Genomic DNA, 22,595 nt, shown 5'->3' on the forward strand with positions numbered 1-22,595 from the left:
TTTTTCTAGCGTTGAGAATTGAAGAACACTAAAATGGAGCTGGAAATTGTATATATTTAGTGTGTTTCTCAGGAGGAGTCTGTCTCAATCTATATGAGTGACTCAATCAGGTTCAGTAGTCTGCCCTGCTGCATCAGGAGGGGGGAGCCCTGCTAACCTGCTACTTATATTACACATTCACTTAGAATAAATTACACCGTAGCAGCCGTGCACCCAAGAGAACGAGCAATAAATCTCAAGGGTGTGTTGTTTAATTGGTGCAATCTACGAAATTCTCGTGAAGTGCTGAAATCGTACCCGCTACAGATAATGGAGCTCCATGGGGGTCTTTAATCGAAGGGATTAATCAATCGTTCCAGACTGAAAGGAACAGGGAGTGTGTTGTAGGAAGAGAGATGGAGTGGGGGTGGGGAAGATAGGATCAATCCGTTTAGTCCTGTCTTTACTCATCCTGCCTGCAGTCTTCCAGCCTAGAGCGGGAGAGAGCCACTATCTACAAATCCCACCAGACTCCCAACCGCACAGAGCGGCTAAAAATAGCCCGCTGATTTGACACATGCAAAGGCTTTATAGCGCAATCTGAGCTCAGTCCATATGAGCTGATATGGATATGATCTCATCCTGTCACACCTGAGAGATCAGATCATGTCCTGCACCCGTGTGCCCGAACATGTTAGCGTAATAAACTATCAGGCAGGTGAATATAACACTGGATCTTGTGGAGGAGGATGGGACTGTGCTAATGTGTCATCAAAAAGGAGAGAGAAATGAGACAGCGAGAGCTGCCACGCAGTGAATTAAAGTGGCAACTGTCCAACCAGAGAATAGAAACCACTAGATACGTAGTTGCAGCATAACAACAACAACTAGATGCAGACTGCTTGCCTCTGCAGATTCATTGATAAGATGTTTGGGTAGTTAAGCATTCTGGCACTGTTAAGATATTATGATCACTAGGGTGTCCTGGTTAAATGCTAGGTGGTTGCTAGGGTATTTTGTTTGGTAAGTAGGGCATTAAGATATTATACTTTCTAGGGTGTTGTGATGGTTGCTGATATGATAATTAGGAGGTTTCTCTGTGATTTCTTAGGGTTTTTGTATGGTAACTAGGGCATTGTTATAATGTTATGGCCTCTATAAGGTGTTGCTAGGATATTCTGGGTGGTAACTTGGGCATTAAGTTAATATGGTATCTAGGGTATTTTTGGTCAGTCGCTAATATGATGCTTAGGTGATTTCTTGTTAAGATATTATGGTCACTAGGGTGTTGCTAGGGTATTTTGAGGGGCAACTATGGTATTGTTAAGATATTATGGTCTTGATGGAGTTGTTAGGGTATTCTGAGTGGGGCATTGTTAAGATATTATGCTCACTAGGGTGTTGCTAGGGCAGTCTGGTTAGTTGCTAGGTGCTTTGTTAGGGTTTTGTGCATGGTATTATGGTACTATAGTTTCTAGGGTGTTGCTAGGGGATTCTGAGTGGTAACTAGGGCATTGTTAAGATATTTTGTAACTAGGGTGTTGCTAGGGTATTCTGAGTGGTAACTAGGACATTATTAAGATATGGTTACTAGGGTGTTACTAGGGCACTCTGGTTAGCTGCTTGGTGCTTTGTTTTTTTTAGGTGGTAGCTACAGCAATGTTAAAATATTATGGTCTCTAGGGTGTTGCTAGAGTATTTTGAGTGGTAACTAGGGCATTGGTAAGATATTATGGCTACTAGGGTGTTGCTAGGGTATTCTGAGTGGTAACTAGGACATTGGTAAGATTTTATGGTCTCTAGGGTGTTACTAGGGTATTCTGGGTGGTAACTAGGACATTGGTAATATATTATGGTCTCTAGGGTGTTGCTAGGGTATTCTGGGTGGTAACTAGGACATTGTTAACATATTATGGTCACTAGGGTGTTGCTAAGGCACTTTGGTTAGTTGCTAGGTGCTTTGTTAGCACTTTTTGGGTGGTAACTCGGGCACTGTTAAGATATTTTTGTTACTTAGGTGTTGCTAGGGTATTCTGAGTGGTAACTACTGTAGGGCATTGTTAAGATATTATGGTCACTAGGGTGTTGCTAAGGCACTTTGATTAGTTGCTATGTGCTTTGTTAGTGCTTTTTGGTTGATCTGAGTGGTAACTAGAGCATTGTTAAGATATTATTGTTACTAGGGTATTGCTAGAATATTGTGAGTGTTAACTAGGCCGTTGTTAAGATTTTATGGTTATTAGGGTGTTGCTAGGGCACTCTGGTTAGTTGCTAGGTGCTCTGTTAGGGCTTTTTGGGTGGTAACTAGGGCATTGTTAAGATATTATTGTTACTAGAGTGTTGTTGGAGTATTGTGTGTTAACTAGAGCGTTGTTAAGATATTATGGTTACTAGGGTGTTGCTAGAATATTGTGAGTGTTAACTAGGGCGTTGTTAAGATTTTATGGTTACTTGGGTGTTGCTAGGGCACTCTGGTTAGTTGCTATGTGCTTTGTTAGGGCTTTTTGGGTGGTAGCTAGACCATTGTTTAGATATTATGGTTGCTAGGATGTTGCTAGGGCACTCTGGTTAGTTAGTAGGCAGTTGCTAGAGTATTCTGTTGGTAGATGGTAGGTAGTTGGTAGCACAGATATGTAATCTGCCATCAAAGAGGCGTGGGAAAAGGCAGAAATGGGCTCCTCCTCTGCAAAAATCACATTCCAGGGGACGCCTACATCGGACCAAAAGGGCATTTTAGCATCTACGATTAAAGGGACAGGGGGCTTGATTCATCCCGATTCATATCTCTATTACATTATGGTACCCTGAAATAGCTTTCCCTCAGTGTACATCTGTGCACCCCCCCTTTACCATTCATAATTATGATCGTTTATAAAAGTAATGGCACACCTCTCTTTCTAATCAATCCACATCCTCACTAATGTTTAATACTGAAGGCTTCAGTAATAGTAATAGCGCACCAGTAATAACAAAACCTCAGAGAGGGATGCAAATGGGTGGCCTAATTCTTAAAGAACAAAACACAAAAAATGCGTTTATTAAATGCACACTGCATCTCAAATGCAATGCGTGATTGCATATGCATGTTATTTATTCAATATCATCACTAATGCCAAAAATACTGCTTTATATAACCCAGAAAATTAGGCTTTATGTGTGTAAATGGTATCACGGCAGTGAATATAAATGTATGAAGCTGTGATTCTCATATCTTCTATTGCTGCTGTCATTATGGCTACTGTCTTTGTTCTGTCCTGTTGGCATGGCAACTAAGTCAAGCCCTCGCTGTTATCAAAGCAAACCTATTGGGGCACAGTGTGTCAGCGTATATGTGTGTGTGTAGTATCCTGCGGTAATGAAAACTGCAGTTTGGAGCGAGTGTGGCATAAAGATGAAGCTGCTTTGTGTATGTGTATGCTGTACTACATGTCAGACTACATGACACACATACAGGGAGAACTAAGAATAAAGAGAGTAAAGCCTCAAGCATAGACCTAAAATGGCTCTATTATCCATTAGCTCAAGTGTGTATTTTCTTAAGTTAAAATATATTCTCATATCAAAACTATTAGTAAGCCAACCAGAGGTTAAACCCTGTGTAATAGACTGTGTCTATTGTTTTGTTTAAACATCCTGACCAGCTTGACATGCCAACATTTATTCAACCAATGAAGTGAATGTGGGGCGGGGCCTATTTGGTCAGCCAATAGCAGATAGGCGGAGTGTTCGGGAATCGTCTTATTGAATATTTTTCAAGTGACTCCATTGTCTCAGAATTTTAAATGAACCATATAGGTCTCATAAAAACAACTATTCATCAATTACAAAACATTGCACGTGGTAGAGCATTAAAAAATCACACTGATTAGTCTCTTTCCAGTAATCTTGCGTCAAAAGTTATAAATGTGCCTTTATTGAGTTTCCTGGTGGTCTTTTCTAAAACAAACTGGCAAGAAGTGAAGCCAAGCACTCAGTTGCAGGCAGATGTTATCATCCTTTACACAATTTTCTGCACAACTGAATCATCAATGCCATATGTTTTCAGTTTGACAAAATTACAGCTAATATGTAAGTATGTGAACTTACATTTCAGACACATGATTCATTGTTATGATTTCAAAATGACAGTAATGCAATTGGTGTATCTGAGATTCATCTAAAGGACATCCAAAAACAGAAAAGCAACAAATTCCCTATAATTCAACATCATGGGTTGAATTTACTCAGGACTAAGAATAAACAGTGTTTTAGTGAAAAACCTTCAGGTTATTTACAACTCGCCAAAAGCAATATCTATAAATATAACTTGTTTTGGCAATTTCTTTCCCAGCTGTTTACCTTCACAAACATAACCAACTGTATTTTTATGTGTGTTTTTACCATAAACTTTTGTGTATTTGACCATTTAAGCGCAATAAGACATGAAAGAACTTAGTTTAGTAGATGTTTTCGAAAGCCACTTTTTGTGCATTCGCTTTGGATGTGTGCGCTCAGAAAACCCTAAATCACAAGTTTTTAACTGATATGGCTATAATATGCAAGATTTCAGTGTTGACAGACATGATAATTAAAACCAAACAGATGTTTTTTTTTTGAGTATTTGCCCTAAAAGCTGTTCTGGAAAAGGGGGCAGGGACCAGCAGCTCATTTGCATTTAAAGAGACATGCACGAAAAAAAGTGTGCTTCCGCTTCCACTCAAAATGGGCATTTTCAAAATGATCTGTGGGGTATTTTGAGCTGAAACTTCAGACACATTGTGGGAACACCTGAGACTTATATTACATATCTTAAATGGCCTGAGGTTAAGTAAATTAACCGTATTTTCATTTTTGTGTGAGCGTCTCCTTTATGTGCAAATAAACAACGTCATCAGTGGCCAGAACAAGTGTTCTTTACAAAGTCTGAATAATACATATTACGTAATTGCCCTCAAATAACTTGTTGTCTGTTTGTTATCACAAACGCAAGGTTAGAGAGTGACTGGGTAACGAGATGTAAATTGGTGTGCCGTCAACACAGCTGTTTATTTCCTGTTCTCGAGGGTCCTCTCTCAATTAAAGTCTAATCTGTTGTTTTTACTTTGAAACGGTCAGCACTGTTCCAACCATCCACTTATTCATGATTACATGCCGCTTTCATGTCACGTAAATAACTTTAATCAGCAATACTCCATCTTTATTCCCCTATTCCAGTAAAAGCCCATGACATTCTCAATTACTGCAGGTGGGCAGGGATGTGGGTCTCTCGTATGTACACACTGAGCATGTATGAGACGAGGAGGGGAGAAAGAAAAACAGCCTGCTCATATCATAATGAAACAACACAAAGTCCCCGTTGGTTTTTCCCAGAAGCCATGTGATCAGTTGCCATGGGAATGGTGCAGAGACCCACTTCAGCTGCCATTGTGCTTGCACAATCTTGGCTGGAGAAGCAGAGTCACCTAGAAAACACAGCCCCGTATTTAATGTCAACAGCTAACCTCAGTCTACTCAAACCTGCATGTCCATTGACACAAATTCTCACATTTGTACTCCTGGTATTTTAATGGCACAGGCAGATTTGGTCGATTGCGTGATATATGAATGGAGCAGCCCTGCTTGTCTTTGTCATCTATTAGCTTGCCGGATCAGTTGTTACCCTTCCCTCTGTTATTAATGTGAGAGCTACTATTTCTCTCACAGCTCCCTTTCAGCTAAAGGCACATTCTTACTGCATTGCATAATTTTCCGGCTGTAGCGTGACCTACTTCTCCTGATGTACCACACTCACACACACTCAGGTCCACATGGCAACAACCGGTAGCTACTTATGTACACTTGCATTTATTTTAGGACTGTCTGTCAGTCAAAAAGTTTTACTCAACTTAATTACGATATGCTGATTTATTGCTAATTAATAGCATATACTATAATTTGCTTTACATTAGCGTGGCTTATAAAAGCATTGCATAGACATAAATGGCTTTACAAATCAATATGTTGTTTTATTTCCATTTTATTGAATATAAGCCTATAAATAATCCAAAGAAATCCATTTTACAATCGAGTTTGCACACAGATGCAAACATCCCTGTAATTTCCATTGTTTTGCCCTAAAAGATACACCTTTGAAAAATCTCAGAGGTTGCGCTAGACTTTATTATATATAAACACATTTAATTGCTTTTATTTTGTTCACATTTTCATTTTTAATCATGAACCTACAGGACAACTGTGCTAAACTAGGGCTGGGTTAAAAAAAAATAAAATCAATTTCTCGATTTTGATAGATTCTCATTTTAAAGAACTGATACCGATTCTAAAATCCCAATCGATCTTTTGGTCTTACGCTGTTTTCAGTTGATGAATGGACAGTATATAGTGTGCCTCCCATCCAATAAATCACAATATGCTGAGACCTTTGTTCTTTTTGATATGAAACAGTCTCAGTCGTAGTTTACAGTGAATTTATAACAGCTAAGGGGCGCTGTTAGGCATAATGTGAAGCGGAGTGCCTAAAACCCTGTTATAAATATAGCTGTTATAAATTCGCTGTAAACCATGGCTTCACAGGGCTTATTGCTTTTATGAAACGGTTATTCCATATACGTAGTAAGGTTTCACAAAATACAACAGAGCAAAAAAAGTGTGATGATATTAATAAAAACATTATTCTTCTACCAAACGATGTTCCTCAGAAACAGTTGTGGTTGCAACAAAGTGGTTGCTGACAGGGTTGGCAGGTGTTCACAACAAAATCCACCCAATTGCTACCAAAACTAGCCCAAAAGGTGCCCAGTTGCGTTTTGAGGGGTTCCCCATAAAATAAAAACGTAAAATTAGCATTCCAGGGGCTGAATGTTACGTTACTGGGGTTGCTTCAACCCGCGGCAACAGTGTTACAGTAGCCTAATTCCGCGGGAAAAACCACGGACTTGGCAACACTGGTTGCTGAGCAACACACAAACGTAAACAGTGGTGTATGTTTGTAGAGTAATTTACAACTTTGAACGCGGCTCAACCAATCAGAATCAAGGACCGGAACTATTCGTTTTATAAATATATAGTTCTTTCTGATCCTCGAACCTGACTGGCTGAGAGGAATGCGATATTCTAGTGATAACAGAGCTCCATCTGTTTCACCGTTTGTATCAATCCGCTTGCAGTATTTCTCACAGCGAGTGTCATGGCGGACACTCAAATCCACTGTAATTTTATAAATAATACTGTTTTTGTGTCATGGAATGTGGTTTTAAGAGTTTTCTAGGTGAGAATGTACTTTTTTAGACTTTAAATGTTTGGTTTGTTTATAAAGAAAGCATCAAATTGAAAATTTGCTTTGATGTTTTCGGAGATGTGAGCTCCAGGGCGTCAGTGGCTGTTTAGCGCTCATGAACCCACTGAGAGCAGCCTCACCTCGGTCAGATCTTCTGGAATTTGCCACTGGCTCTGATGTATGTATAGTGGTTAAACATTAGATAGAATTTGTATTTGGTAAATCTAAGGGGCAGTCTTTAGTCTCATTAATTTATTATTTGTTCCAGAGCAAATCGTTTTTGCTGAGGGCAAAATCTCATCACGTTATATTTTATGTAAATTTAATGCTGGTATCAGAGCGCTGCCTTTGTACTTTTGACTAAATTGCCTAGCAACTTTTACGATGGCAATTGTTGTTTATTAAATACTATTATTCAATAAACAATATTTTATATGAATAATAGTAGTATTTAATAACAGTATTTAGTATTGGGAAATGGTTTGTGTTTGTGATGGTGATTAGTTTAGTTACGCTTTTAAATGGCAAAAAGAGATTTTTTATGAGTGAGTCAGCAGTGAAGACTTTTATATTGAAAGAGACTGAAACAGGGTTGTAGACAAGGAAGTTATTTTTTACTTTCAACAACACAACAGCTAACAATGCCCTGAGCAACACTTTCATTGGAAATCACCCTTAACAGATGAAAGGATAATACAACAAAGATATTCCTCAGTGGATGTTCAAACTAATGTTTTATTGTGAATATGAGATTGAGCTGAAGAATGAATGCTGTATCAGATGCAGGTAATCACACTCACTCAGTCCATCTCTCTCTCATAATACTCTACATAATACATTGAGCTTTTAATACAGTAATATAATAGGTTTTCATTGAAGCAACTCAACATTCCTTCGTTACTAGTTCTAAAGTGATGTTTTAGAATTAGTAACAGAGGCATGGGCTCAGCTGTTAAACTGTCAAACTGAGATTTGAATGCGTGGCGGAAGGAAGTACTTAGCACAAAAGAGGGTTTTTAAAGACACTCGGTTGTTGTTTCTTATGTATTTACACACTCGTGTCGTCGAACTGTTGTATAAATGCAATATCACTGCTGAAATCTCCCTGATCTTCACTCTTCAGCTGTTTGTTGTTATGTTTTTTTCCCCTAGATTGTTTGATGCAATCCTACAATGAGTCCTACATTTAATGAAGAAATGGTTGTAACTAATCATTGTAAACACAATGAGTACAATGGATAAAGATTTGTTTATGAAGATTAATCAGAGGTAACCTGTTTTCTAATTTGTGTTTAGATTTGTTTTTAGTAAGATTAGTTTTATTCGTCTGTGAATTTCACACCACAACACTCTTTGTTGGCTCCAGATTGCAGGTGTGCAAACATCAAATGAATTATTAATTTCTCACCTACGAAGGAGCCGAAAGGAGATGCAGCTTTTACTCTATCCCCTGGTGCTGCAAACATCTAACTGAAAGACCTTGGAGTATTTACCTTTAATATCACATTGTATTTCTGTTCACGTACAACATGTTCTTTTGGGTGAAGATGTGTTGTGGCGGATTAGCTCTGAATTCAATCACACCATCGCACCATGGTGTTATGGTTTGTTTTAACGTGTGGTTGCTAAGTAACCTCTCTCACTATCATTTGTGTATCGTTCAGTTTTCTCTCTCTGTCTCTCGCTCTTTCTTTGTTTATCAGACACAAAATTGGCTAAGCTTTATTGGCATGACCATGAGGGATTACAGTTATGCCAAAGCATAAAGGTGACAGGTACATAGTGGATATGGCAAACAAAAATGTGAAGGATGGGAATAAAATATTACAAAACATTCAGTTCAGATGTCCTCGGAAATGTCCAGATTTTTAAACATTTTTCTTAGTTATGCAGATATTAAGGAAACATTCAGTTTGATCATTATGCAAACATTACGGTAAAAGTTACTTTTGAATGTTCTGTGAACATTCTAAAACAAGTAGTTACATTTAAAAAATGTTAGATCCAGCTAAAATGTTCTTCAGATATTTTGAAGAATGATGGTAACCAAATTGATGGTACACTTACCCAACCCAGCGCTGGGTAAACATTGGACAGAACACATGCTGGGTTATCTCGACCCAGTTGGTTGGGTTAAATGTTTTTACCAAACACGCTGGGCTATTTTATTTGTCAACTGTTGTTTAAAAATGATTATATTGCTGGTTTAAAATTAATTGGAGCTTGTAAAAACACAAACAGAATTAATCAACAGGCAACAGCAATAATCAAAAGATGAGCATTTATTATTAAGCAAGAACACATGGACAAAATAGAAGACAAATTGAATTTACTTGGGTGAATACAGCATAGTTTACAATATTGCATACATTTAAACTAATTTAACAAGCATTTTAGACATGAAAATGTAACATTTAAAAGTATAATTTTAATTTTAGTGTATTTAACCTTTCTCTGTAATTGCTTTTTACCAAAATAGCACAAATTCTCATACCGAAATCTGAGCTAGTGAAGGGCTGACTTCATACCGTAGCCTCGCATTTCACTCGTAGCTGAAAGATGCCGTGACTGACTCCAAAACCTGCCTATAAACAAACAGTACTGACATTAGAGAACATATTTTAAGATTAAACTCAGTACAATAATGAATAAAATCCATTTATTCATTATGCAAGACAAAAGGCGTTTCTATCCTGCGAAACAACCGCTGCTGACGCAACTGACTGGCATCTCGTCCTTATGTTGCATTGTATAAAATAATACAATGTACAGAACTGTAAAGACTTTATAAATTAAATAAAATGTATACAAACCTTTATTTTGCTGAAAAAGTGCAAATCGGCAGCACTGAGAACCTGTCTCTCCTGCAGAAGACCCAAAAAGCCAATGCTCTGACTGTAACTCAGCAGTTGGGTTGTTTAATCAGAGACAGGCTTAACTCAGCAGTTGGGTAGAAAAAATAACCAAGTGTTAAAAACTACCCAGCACCTGGATAAAAAATATTAAAAATAACCCAATAAAATGTCCCAACAGGTTGAACCCAGCATTTGGGTTAAAAAAATAACCCAGCATTTTTTTTAATGCTATAAAAAGTCAATGGGCAAAGAAAAAAATTCACACAGGTTTGGAACAACATGAAGGTCAATAAATTTTCCTTTTTTAGGTGAACTATCTCTTCATTGGCTTTACTAATAATTTAGGGTGTTAAAACTTTTGAAAATACAAATAAACTCTTACGTGCATTTCCATCGTGTCAGTTTCCTTAATTACATATAAAACATCACTGGCTAAAACAGCAGAGTATGTCTGGTCTGCTTCCATCAAGATGAGAAATGCTGGAGGTTATACAATTGTGGAAGAAAAGTGAAATCCGTTCTAATAGATTTGAAAAAACTACCAAAAACAGGCCATTCTACCAATGTCTGCAATTATCAGAGAATTGACCAGTAGGTCGACTACAACACTGCCAAGAGCTGCAGAGCTTTGAAATGGGACAGACTGTCTAGACATCAATGATTTCTTGAGCGTTGAACAGATTTTCTTTTTTAGCGAAAGGCCAACTCTAACAGAGTTTTCTAGTGGTTATGTAACATGAAGTTTTGCAATATGAGTTATGAGTCCAAAGTTGTGCTATTTGGCACAGCAGAGCCAGATAACATTATCTGTTCAATCAAGCGCATTCGAACAGTATCACATTCTGCTTTTTGCATGCATATGCTCATAACTATGCTGAATCTGTTGTCTTTTATTTTCTAGTGGCAGCTGTTGGTGTATAATGCTCGCTGTCCCTCAGGCTACAGCTCGGTGCATAGAAAACTGATTTGAGGGCAGAGTCGTGCAGTGTGAGGTGATTTAGATTTAGTTTTAGTTTTCAGGATGAGGTAGATACATACTAAGCTGTATTTTTCACAACTTCAGCTGGGTTCTAGCTGGTGATTACTGTCAGGTTTAAGATGGTTGTTAGCCAGCTGCCATGCCTGTAGCTACAAAGCCCATCTTGACCACATTACACTAGCATGACCAGCTGGTTTTTGGTTTCTTTTCCACAATGGTCTACCATAAATTAATAACAAACTTCGACTAGCTAGAAATGCTCTTGGCTTGGCTTAAGATGAACTGTCCAGCAGAATATTCTATTTATTACAGACAGTTGTAATTTTATAGTTACATTTACATTGTTCTTCTTTTAAAAATTAAATGATTACTTTTAGCATTGAAATATAATATAATATGAAATACAATATAATACATTTATTTTTATCTATCTATCTATCTATCTATATATATATATATATATATATATATATACAGTGGCATGCGAAAGTTGGGGAACTCCTTGTAGAATCTGTGAAAATGTGAATAATTTTAACAAAAATTAGAGAGATCATACAATGTTATTTTTATTATTTTACATAAAAGATTTTTACATATAGTCCACAAGACAAGTATTAAAATACCCTGCTTCAAAAGTTTGTTCATGAGTCCCTTGTTTGTTCTGAATAGTTAAACTGAGCACTGAAAAATCCTCCAGGTCCTGCAGATTCTTCAGTTTTCCAGCCTCTTTTGCATATTTGAACGCTTTCCAGCAGTGACTGTATGATTTTGAGATCCATCTTTTCACACGGAGGGCAACTGAGGGACTCAAACACTTCAGGGCCTTCAAACGTTCACTGATGCTCCAGAAGGAAACATGATGCATTAAGAGCCAGGGGGGTGAAAACTTTTGAACAGGATGAAGAGTCATATACAATATAGATTTTTTTCCATTTAGTACTGCCTTTTGGAAGCAAAAGAAGATACTTGCATGTTTCCAAAGACAAATTAAGTACAATTTACTCTGATATTCAAATTCAAAAGGTTTTCACACAATAAAATAATCTTCATACTGTCCAAAAGTTTTCACCCCCTGGCTCTTAATGCATCGTGTTTCTTTCTGGAGCATCAGCAAATGTTTGAGTCTTTTTTTAATATTTGTGTTTGAGTGTGTTCAGTTGCCATCAGCGTGAAAAGATAGATCTCAAAATCATAGAGTCGCTGCTGAACAGGGTTCAAATATGCAAAAGATGCTGGAAAACTGAAGAATCTGCAGGACCTGGAAGATTTTTCTGAAGAACAGTGCTCGCCTGCGTTAACATGCTATTTTTGACAGCACACACAGAGATATTTTATCATAATAAAATTATTTTGTATGTGTGTGTGCATGTACCTACCTAGCATAAACCCAAGCGGGACACTATGTCCTGTCGTGGTTGGTTAGCACAAGCTGATTCACATGGAAGACAAGGCTTTTAACACACTGCTTTATCAAGTCACGTCTGGCTTGGATGCAGTTTAAGCATCGCACCCATTCAAACTACAACAGAAAACCCGCAGCTCAACAAACCATTCAGTCTGAGCTACTGTATTTCACACACACAATCACAAATCCCATGTGTAACTCACAGTGTTTAGAAGAGTATTCAAATGTGCATAAACACACGCTCTCATCTCTGAGCTAACTGAGTCTGTCACAGGAGCGGCTCTAACAGACCGCTGTTGTTGCCTGTTCTCCTCTATTAGCAGCCCTAGAACACAGCGTTCCAGTGAGAGCACACTTTTCCTGGCTGTCTCATTTAGTCTATAATTACTGATAATGTTCTCAGAGGCAGCTCCATTTTATGACGCACACTGGTGGCGGGGCTAAACAAATTAAGGGGGGGAGCAGTAAATCAACATGCAGGAGACAAACAGCAGCGATGAGAGCCGTATCTGCTCCAGGGGGCTACGGCTCACAGTGTCACATTGGGCACCTCTGGTGTTGGTTAGATGGCATCCATGGTTCTGACCTGCTACCACAAATGTACACTATTCAGAATCACCACAGGATTGTTTGCTAAACCACTACTCGCAACCCCTCTCATTCAGGGAATATGAAAGCTAAGATTAGCTTGAGAAGCACAGCTAAAGAAACAGTTCACCCAGAGTATGTCATTCCAAACCTGTAAGACCTTTGTTCGTCTTCAGAACACAAATCAAGATATTTTTGATGAAATCCAAGAGCTTCATAACATTACAGTTGAACCACTAATGTCACATGGACTATTTTATCAATGTCCTTACTACCTTTCTGGGCCTTGAACGTGTCAGTTGCGTTGCTGTCTATGCAGGGTCAGAAAGCTGTCAAAGGTCTTATGGGTTTGGAACGACGTGAGGTTTGAGAAGTTTAATTTTTAGGCGAACTGTACCTTTAAGATTTTAACATTACTGAGCAAGTGATGTAATTCTGCATTTCTTCAAGTCTGTTCTGATGAAGAAACCATCTTGGATGGCCTGAGGGTGAGTAAATTGTTAGTTCTCATGTTTGGGTGAATAAAATCAAATCCCATATTACGTTTTTCTTGGTGAATCTATTTCACCCTTAATTGAATAGTATTTCCTGACTTTAAAATAACACAATTCCTCCCTTCTCTCTGTTTAAGCCACCTATTCGGTTTTAAAGCATTTCTTGCAGCAGAAGGTTTACTCACACAGACTGAGCTTCTTGCTGTGAGTGTGTTAGTGTTGAGAAATAATCAATGAGTTAACATGCAAAGCCATGCTGAACATATGGTCGGCCAAGCATCCATAATGACATACTGCCAAACCAATCATTCCCACTCACTTCCGTGCATTTGTGTGTATATGTGTGTGTGTTAGAACGAAACTCATTCTTTGAGCTGGGGCCTTGGGAGACTTGAATCTGGTTGCTCTCATAAGCAGTACGAATCCTGAGCTTTGTGTTTCGAGGGCATGCTGTTTAGCACATGCTGCCTTTCACTGAATACTAAGAAATAAAAACCTTGAATCAAAACAGTGTCATTCTGGGTACCAGGTTGGAAAGATACAAACATGTTGTGGTATGTCCAACCATTGAGGCAAGGATAAAAAGGTACTGTATTTGAAGATTGCAATTCAAAGGATTAGACAAAAGTGACCTCGACCTGGAGGGCTTGAAATGTTAAGACAGGATAAGAGATCTCAGTATTGGCAAGTGGTTGTATTCTTAATAAAGCTACAGAGGTACAAACTTTCCATAGCTGTCTGCTGTGATAACACATAAAGACCTTGTACCAAATTAATTAAAATTTTTATTGCTATTAACTGTTTGTCACAATTGTATGAACCACAGGCAATAAACTGCTGAGTTTCATCAAGTTTATATAAAAAGCATTACTGAAATGGAAATGGTTTCATAGGATCACATCAGTAAAGGAACATTTGCATTGCTCCTCTGTAAGAAATGTGACCCTGGACCACAAAACCAGCCTTAAGTAGCACGGGTATATTTGTAGCGATAGCCAAAAATACATTGTATGGGTCAAAATAATCAATTTTTCTTTTATGCCAAAAATCATTAGGATATTCAGTAAAGATCATATTCCATAAATATATTTTACAAATTTGCTACTGTAAATATATCAAAACTTAATTTTTGATTAGTAATATGCATTGCTAAGAACTTCATTTGGACAGCTTTATCGGTGGTTTTCTCAATATTTTGATCTCGGACAAATATTGTTCTATCCACACATCAATGGAAAGCTTATTTATTCAGCTTTCAGATGATGTATAAATCTTAATTTAAAAACTGACACTTATGACTAGTTTTGTGATCCAGTGTTACAAATTTACATAAACTATTTTAACTTTGTCCTTACTACCTTTCTGGGCCTTGAACGTGTCAGTTGCATTGCTGTCTATGTAGGATCAGAGAGCTCTTGGATTTCATCAAAAATATCTTAATTTGTGTTCTGAAGATGAATGAAGGTCTTACGGGTTTGGAACAACATGAGGGTGAGTAATTAATGACAGAATTCTCATTTTTGGGTGAACTATCTCTTTAAATGTATTCCTAATCATGAAAACATATTCATTAATGTCTTTTAATTTACATGTTACATTAAAATGGTCAAAAAAAAAAGGTCAAATGAAACGTTTCTCTTTGTGTTTGAAGTTCTCAAGCTGACGCCTTATTATGTTAGCTTAGCATAGTGCTAACTGGTCAGGAAAAGCTCTTTTTATTATCTAGAATAAGATATTGCGGTAACATGCTATATTGTCAATGAAACATTGGGGGGGAGAGACAGGACTCTGGTGGGACATGAGGGCACAGGACTTTGCATGACAATAGCTATGTTTCCAGCACCTTGTTTTAATACGCATTTTGAAATATCACATTCAGAACAAGTGATGGAAATGGCAAATTTCGAAATTAAAAAATCCTTTAATTCACAAAAAAAGTTTTTATGCTCACTTAGGGATAAGTTCACTTCCAGAACAAAATTTTACAGAGAACGTACTCACCCTCTTGTTATCGAAGATGTTTATGTTGTTCTTTCTTCAGTTGTAAAGAAAACATTTTAGGATTTTCCTCCATATAGTGGACTTCAATGGGGCTCCCGAATTTGAATATCCAAAATGCAGTTTAAATGCATCTTCAAAGGGCTCTAAATGATCCCAGCCGAGGAAGAAGGGTCTTATATAATGAAATGATTGGTCATTTTCTAAAAAAAAATAAAATAAAAAAGACAATTGATAATTGCACACAAGTTAAATTGTGCAAAATACAGAAATTTTCTTTTCCTCCGATACTTTGTGGTCAGAAATGTATTTTGTGCCAGTTCTTTCATCAGATATTGAGATATTGAGAATTTGTTTACCCCACAACCCAGTGTTTGGTAAAAAGTAGATGATTTCACTGGGAATTTTCATCTGGGTGGTGGAAGAAAAACACTAACCTTTCCAGTTCAAAAGGCAGTAAAATCACAGACACCTTTTGAAATGACATTACGTCCTCCTGTAAAACGTTTATCGTCTGAATAAAGCTTGACTTACATTCTGTGGTTTCTGGAGACAGGCCAAACTTTGAAAAATGAAGAAGGTTGTTAAAAAAGCAGCTCAACGTGGCAGCTGTAGGAAAAAAGTCTGACGATTCAATTAAAAAACCAATGACCATATTGACAAAAGAATTTTCTGGTCTTCACAACAGTCCTAATCTTAGAAAACAAACATCTAAACATTCTTAAATCAAGATACATTTACTTGAGAAGCAAAATGACCTAAGATATTCCATCTTGCTTTACGAATTTTATGCTTGAATTGATGAAAAAATGTGGTATCTACCAATGGGATAAAAAAACAAGCTTTGTACTGGAAAACAAGGGTATTTAGGGGTGTTTAGACTTTCCTCATTCAAGCAGACAGGAGCTGCACTATAACTGGAAATAGTTGCCTTGGGGTAATCCCAAAATGGCTGCCATACACAGACTCTTTAAAAAGCACTTTGATTAAACACAGATTCCGTATTTCAGTACATGCTGGGGAATCTCTCCGGACCCCTGGATTAAGGGTGTTGGTTCTGGGGTTAAGACTTTGGTTCTCAGCCAAAGCCCTGGGGCTGTCGTGTTAATCTCCATGTCGGTCCTCATTAGCATTAATGAATGGAGAAACACTTGTCATGAAAGCACAACACACAGGGTGTGTAATGCCATCGACAGCCAATGAGAGCTGTGCAAGCGATTAAAACCTGAGCGCCATTTTCATGTCCTTGTGGTCAAACCATTCATCCTTTTTGATTAGCTTTTGAACTTTCCCAATGAACTATGAGCTGCTAGTCTGAAACACAATAACATTTGATCAAAATAAAACAGCTTTTGATTACATATGCACTTAGCTTGAGATTTTTTAGACATTGCACATGAAATCAAACTGTTTAAAAATGAATGAATCTCATTTGACTCTGTCAGCTGTGTAAACACACAATACATATCTCTAAGATGAAGCTGGTGTGCTGGTGTTTATTCAATGCAGCTGTAAATCACTTGGCTGATGTTTCCTTTGGATTTCACTGGCTAATGGCTTATATATCATGCAGTGGTTTGGGCAGCATGCGTGTTTCCTTTACAGGAGTCAAATGGATAGGCGGGGAAACCTTGCAGTACAAAATGCGGTCAACCTCTTCCTTTAGCCTTTTCCAAAACCTCAGAAATGTTCAGCCACAAAACACTCACACACACATTGAAAGCAGACATCATTGTTACGAGCAACACATTGTGTGTATTCCACCCACCAATTTGATGTTTTGTAGTAGATTTATCATGGCCTTTCTTATGCGAGAGGAAGAAATTGTCCCCGCTCTGCACAAACACAGGAGCTGCATTGTGAAAGCTGCTTGTTATTTTGGCTGTTGTATAAAAGATCTGCTAGGTTAGCCGCAGAAAGTCATCTGGCCGGGTTCCCAGAATCCATTGCACTTACTGACATGTTCAGATATAAAAAGTGCTGTGCCCTAGACCTAGATTGCATCTCCACTATACGCACTTTTGCATTATAAAAGTTCTTTGTCTATGTTGAGATGCTTTTCTGGTGAGCAGCTGGTGTTTGTACAGGCATCAGCGGAATCTCTGCGGTCTCTGGTGTCCTCGTGTATTGCTTACTATGAAATATAAAGAAGGTAAAATGGAATTTATTCATTCTAATTTAGGAAACATGGTGGATGTCATGCTGCTATAGATCATATTTAGCATGCAGGACTTTAAACAAGCATGTTTGCAGTAGATGCTCTAGTGCACTGCATGACATTTTTTTTTTTTTTTTTTTTTTTTACTTTATGCTAATTTTAGCACTGAAACATATTTTGGCTTTAATGAATATCTAAAGAAAACATAAAGGTGTTTCTTATTATTTAATGAGCAAGTCACTGTAGTATCTCTATCAGCTTATTATTAATGTTTTCATATTTAATTCAGGGATAATAAGTTTTGTTTGCCTGTGCTCTCTGTGCTGTTGTTATGCTTTATTAAAATGCGCTCTCCACCTCACCGGCTCTCCTGTAAATGAGAAGGACGGGGTCGAAGGAACTCTGGACCAAAGCCATTCGTGTTACATCCTGCCAACCGAGAGATGTGCTCCCTTCCTACTTTAAAGGGATAGCACACCTAAAAATGAATATCTGAAAACTCTGAATTATTCACTGATATTTTTCCCTCCGGATGACAGCACAAGAACCACTGCAAACAGATCAGTGAGATTATGGATCTGTCAGTTGGATTCATGAATGAATAAATAAAGTTTGATTTACAGTGTAAACTGGATTAGCAAGTTTGTGCCTGATTTACTAAACTAATCAGGTAAAGTGCACTAACAACATCAGTGCTGAAGTCAATTTAAACGTTGCACTTTACGATTCATTCATGAAACTCATTGATATTAGATGCATTAGTGTAGGGGTATGCAAGTTTGGTCTTAGAGAGCCGCTGTCCTGGCAGAGTTTAGTTTAAACCCTAAAAAAAAAACCCTCACCTGTCTATAGCACTAGTATTTCTGAAGATAGTGATTAGCTTGTTCAGGTGTGTTTGATCAGGGTTGGAGGGTCTTGACTTGACTCAAACCTCTTTGGACTTGGATTTAAATCTGTTTGGACTCGGTAGGGCTGTGCAAAAAATTATCACGCGCATCTCGTCAGTAATGCCGGTTCTGTGATAACTCGTAAATCTCTAGAGCCCTGGTTGGAGCTAAACTCTGCAGGACAGCGGCTCTCTAGAATCAAACTTGCCTACCCCTGCATTAGGGAATGAATCAGTGCATTTTATGAATGAATCATCAAGTCTCATATGTGAACTGAATCAACTTGTTCATGTGGGATTCATAAAAACAACAGACAGAACATCAGAAATGCATCCACAAAATTTATGCTAAACTCAATTTGCTACTTTATGAAGATTAACAGATACACTGTTACAGTATATAAGCAACTTGGAGTTAAACTCACCGAAGGATTGATCCGCTAACAGCAAAAACATGCTAAACCACTAGAGTGGTATATATTTTGTTGATTATATTTTGGTGTACTTACATTATCCCAGATGTTTCCAAGAATGTTTAAATCCAGAGAAATAAAGCATATACCTAGTGTAACAGACCATGTCAGTGCATGGCCTGCCAGGGATGTCATACACCCTCAATTTCCAGTTTTATTTTGTAGAAAACCTGAAAACACCCAAAGATGTTAAGAAATTATTGAAATCACCTTCAAAAGTTTGGTTCTTAACACTGTGTGTGGTTACCTGGCTCATTTATGACTGTTTTTTGTTTTGTGGTGGTTGTTCATGAGTCCCCAGTTAAACTGAGCACTGTTCTTCAGAATAAATCCTCCAGGTCCTGCAGATTCTTCAGTTTTCCAGCATCTTTTGCATATTTGAACCCTTTGTGACTGTATGATTTTGAGATCCAATCTTTTCACACTGAGGAAAATTGAGGGACTCAAACACAACTATTAAAAAAGGTTCAAACATTCACTGATGCTCCCGAAGGAAACACTATGCATTAAGGGCCAAGGGGGTGAAAACTTTTGAAAAGGATGAAGATGTCCAAATTTTTCCTATTTTGTTGAAATATACTTTTTCTCCCCCATTTGTTACTGCCCTTTGGAAGCAACAGAATATATGTGCATGTTTCCCGGAAGACAAATTAAGTACAATTTACCTTGATCTTCAAATTCAAAAAGTTTTCACCCCCGGCTCTTAATGCATCATGTTTCCTTCTGGAGCATCATTGAGTGTTTGAACCTTTTCTAATAGTTGTGTTTAAGTCCCTCAGTTGTCCTCAGTGAGAAAAGATGAATCTCAAAATCATACAGTCACCACTGGAGAAAGTTAAAATATGCAAAAGATGCTGGAAAACTGAAGAATCTGCAGGACCTGGAGGATTTATTCTTAAGAGCAGTGCTCAGTTTAACTGTTCAGAACAAACAAGGGACTTATGAACAACCATCATGCGTTTTATTAATCAGGTGACGAACGCACAGAGTAGCATTCTATAAGGACACACTCAAATGAATTTACACATATTCAAAACAAACAAAGAAACTTTCGTTTCTTTGTTTGTTTTGAATATGTACCCTCTAGTGGAGAAAATTACATCTGTTTCTTTAAAGATTCACTCATGAAATAAATTTTTATAAACATTCATGAAATGGAGTTCAGCTTACTGACAACGATTGTAGCTGTTGATCCAGTCTGCTGCAACCGCATTATTCAGTGAGTTAAAGTCTGATTCATGAATGAACCTGATTGTTTTTGTCTAACATGTAAACTGAATATGTTAGCACCTGATTCAGAAAAAGAATATACGAATCAGTGAATTTAACTCACTGAATAAATTATCCATTCACACCTAGTCTGTTGCAAATAGATCATTCAGTCATTGAATTGAACTCTGATTCTTAAACGAATCAGTTTCATGAATGAATCGCTAAATACAATTTGTGAACCGAATCAACTGGTAAATGGTCAATCATTTTATTCAGTGAATGTAAATCTGATTTGTAATCTGACTGTTGAACCAAATCAACTGGCTGGTGTCCTAGTAATAGAAATATACGAATCCGGTGCGCAAATGTACTGAAAATAATTACAAAGACAAATGTGTTTTTTTGTGTGTGTGCGTGTTTAGTGTTAGCTAAAGCATACCCATGGTTCAAACAGGTCTGTTATAGTTTTTGTCTCTTTAGTTCAAACGGCTTTACGTCACTGCAACGTAAAAAGATCAGCCATTGTTTACTTCTCCCAAAGCCCACATCAACATATTTGAAATATCTCAAAAACAACTTTACTGTGATTTAAACCGGCTGACGGGATTAAAAGTGATGACAACAATAGTGTGTTACCCTTGTGTTCTAAATTTCCAGTGTAGCTCGGCCTTTCTAAAAGCGCAGAGGCAGTGAGCTGTGCTGTTATGGCCCTTAGCACCCTGTGCTGGGTTATTTATAGCTGACATTGCCAGCCAGCACCGGGTGTAATGTAAGGACACGTCCACGGAGCAGAGGGGTGATTAAATGTCTGAGTAATTGACAGTAGCCCTGGAGGAAGTGAGGGAAGAGTTAGAGAGAGAGGGAGTGAGACAGAGAGAGGCAGAGAATAACTCATTCGGTTTCCCCTACTACAGCTCTCCTTTGTCTGTCCCCGGAGATGAACAACTCTTCATGCTGAACTGCACCCAGATGCCATCAGTTCGATTGGACAAATACTGAGGGTTGGACGGGTAGTAAAGTCTCAAACATTCCTGACAGGTCTTCAAGGATCTGTCCTGACTCAGATGGATCAATATTTTTGATGTAAACCAAACTCTCAGCAGATTCTCGGCAGCCTGAGTGCTATGAATATTAAAGCCCAAGAACAATTCTGCTGAGATATTTATAGTTTTAATAACGCTCTGTGTCCTAGCAGCAATGAGCTGATTGCGTAACAGTAATTAGCAAACAGACTTAAGCGGCAGTGACAGAAGACTCACACCGACCTCAGAATAGACAGATACCCCTTTTCCACCAACGCAAAGATATTTTGAAACCATTCCATGCGTTTACACCAAAGAAAAGACTCCTCTGGGTTGGGGGGAAAAAAATACATGTAGCCACTTAAACTTGATGGTTTTAGAGGCTGAGAAATGCCAGAGTATGAGTTTTAGTTGAGTAGTTGACTACTTCAAACACTAGTTGGTGCTGTCAGGAGCTATTGAGAACTTGAGCATGCATTAAGTATAGGGCATGTTCCCTCCAGGCCCGGTTCTACTGGGGTGCCAAGAAGTGCTAAAACGAAAGCAAGGGCACGCTTAATTGAAGCTTTAATAATAGCATATTGGCAAAAACCAGTTTGGCAAACAAGATCGAGGTGATGTGAGTTCAGATCTGTTACTGTACGCACATATTTTTTGACGTCAAAGATGCGGATATTAAAGAGATAGTTCAGCCAAAAATTATTTGACTCACCCTCAAGCCATCCTAGGTGTATATGACTTTCTTCTTTCAGACAAATACAATCAGAGTTATATTAAAAATATCCTGGCTTTTTCAAGCTTTATAATGGCAGTGAATGGCTGTTGAGATTTTGAAGTCCAAATAAAGTTCATCCATCAATCATAAAAAGTACTCCATATGGCTCTATATTACTTTTGCGGTAGAACACAATGGAATAGATTTTAGGATCAAATCCAACTGTGTGTGTGCCTGTCATATCTTTTCTGTGTGTGTTGTACAGCTTTTTTTGTTTTTACTATTTAATATTTTATTTAGTTTGATTTCCAGTAAAATATATTTAAAAAAAATGCAAGTGTAGCAATGCCGACTACTGATTAAGCTCAAAACATTATTGCATTCAGTGTTGCGTATAAGTGCTAGTCAACAAAATTAGCAAAATAACATGTTTATTTCTCCATAAAAAGTTCTCCTAGAGAAGACTGGCAACAGCAGGTATTATTCTCCATGTGTTCTTACCACATAAAAGCTAAATGCCGTTTGATTGCTTGTGATTAAAATCACCTCTGATTGGTCAATGACATTAAGTGTTCC

The sequence above is a fragment of the Labeo rohita genome, chromosome 11 (genome assembly GCF_022985175.1).
Source record: "Labeo rohita strain BAU-BD-2019 chromosome 11, IGBB_LRoh.1.0, whole genome shotgun sequence".
Taxonomy (NCBI): Eukaryota; Metazoa; Chordata; class Actinopteri; order Cypriniformes; family Cyprinidae; genus Labeo; species Labeo rohita.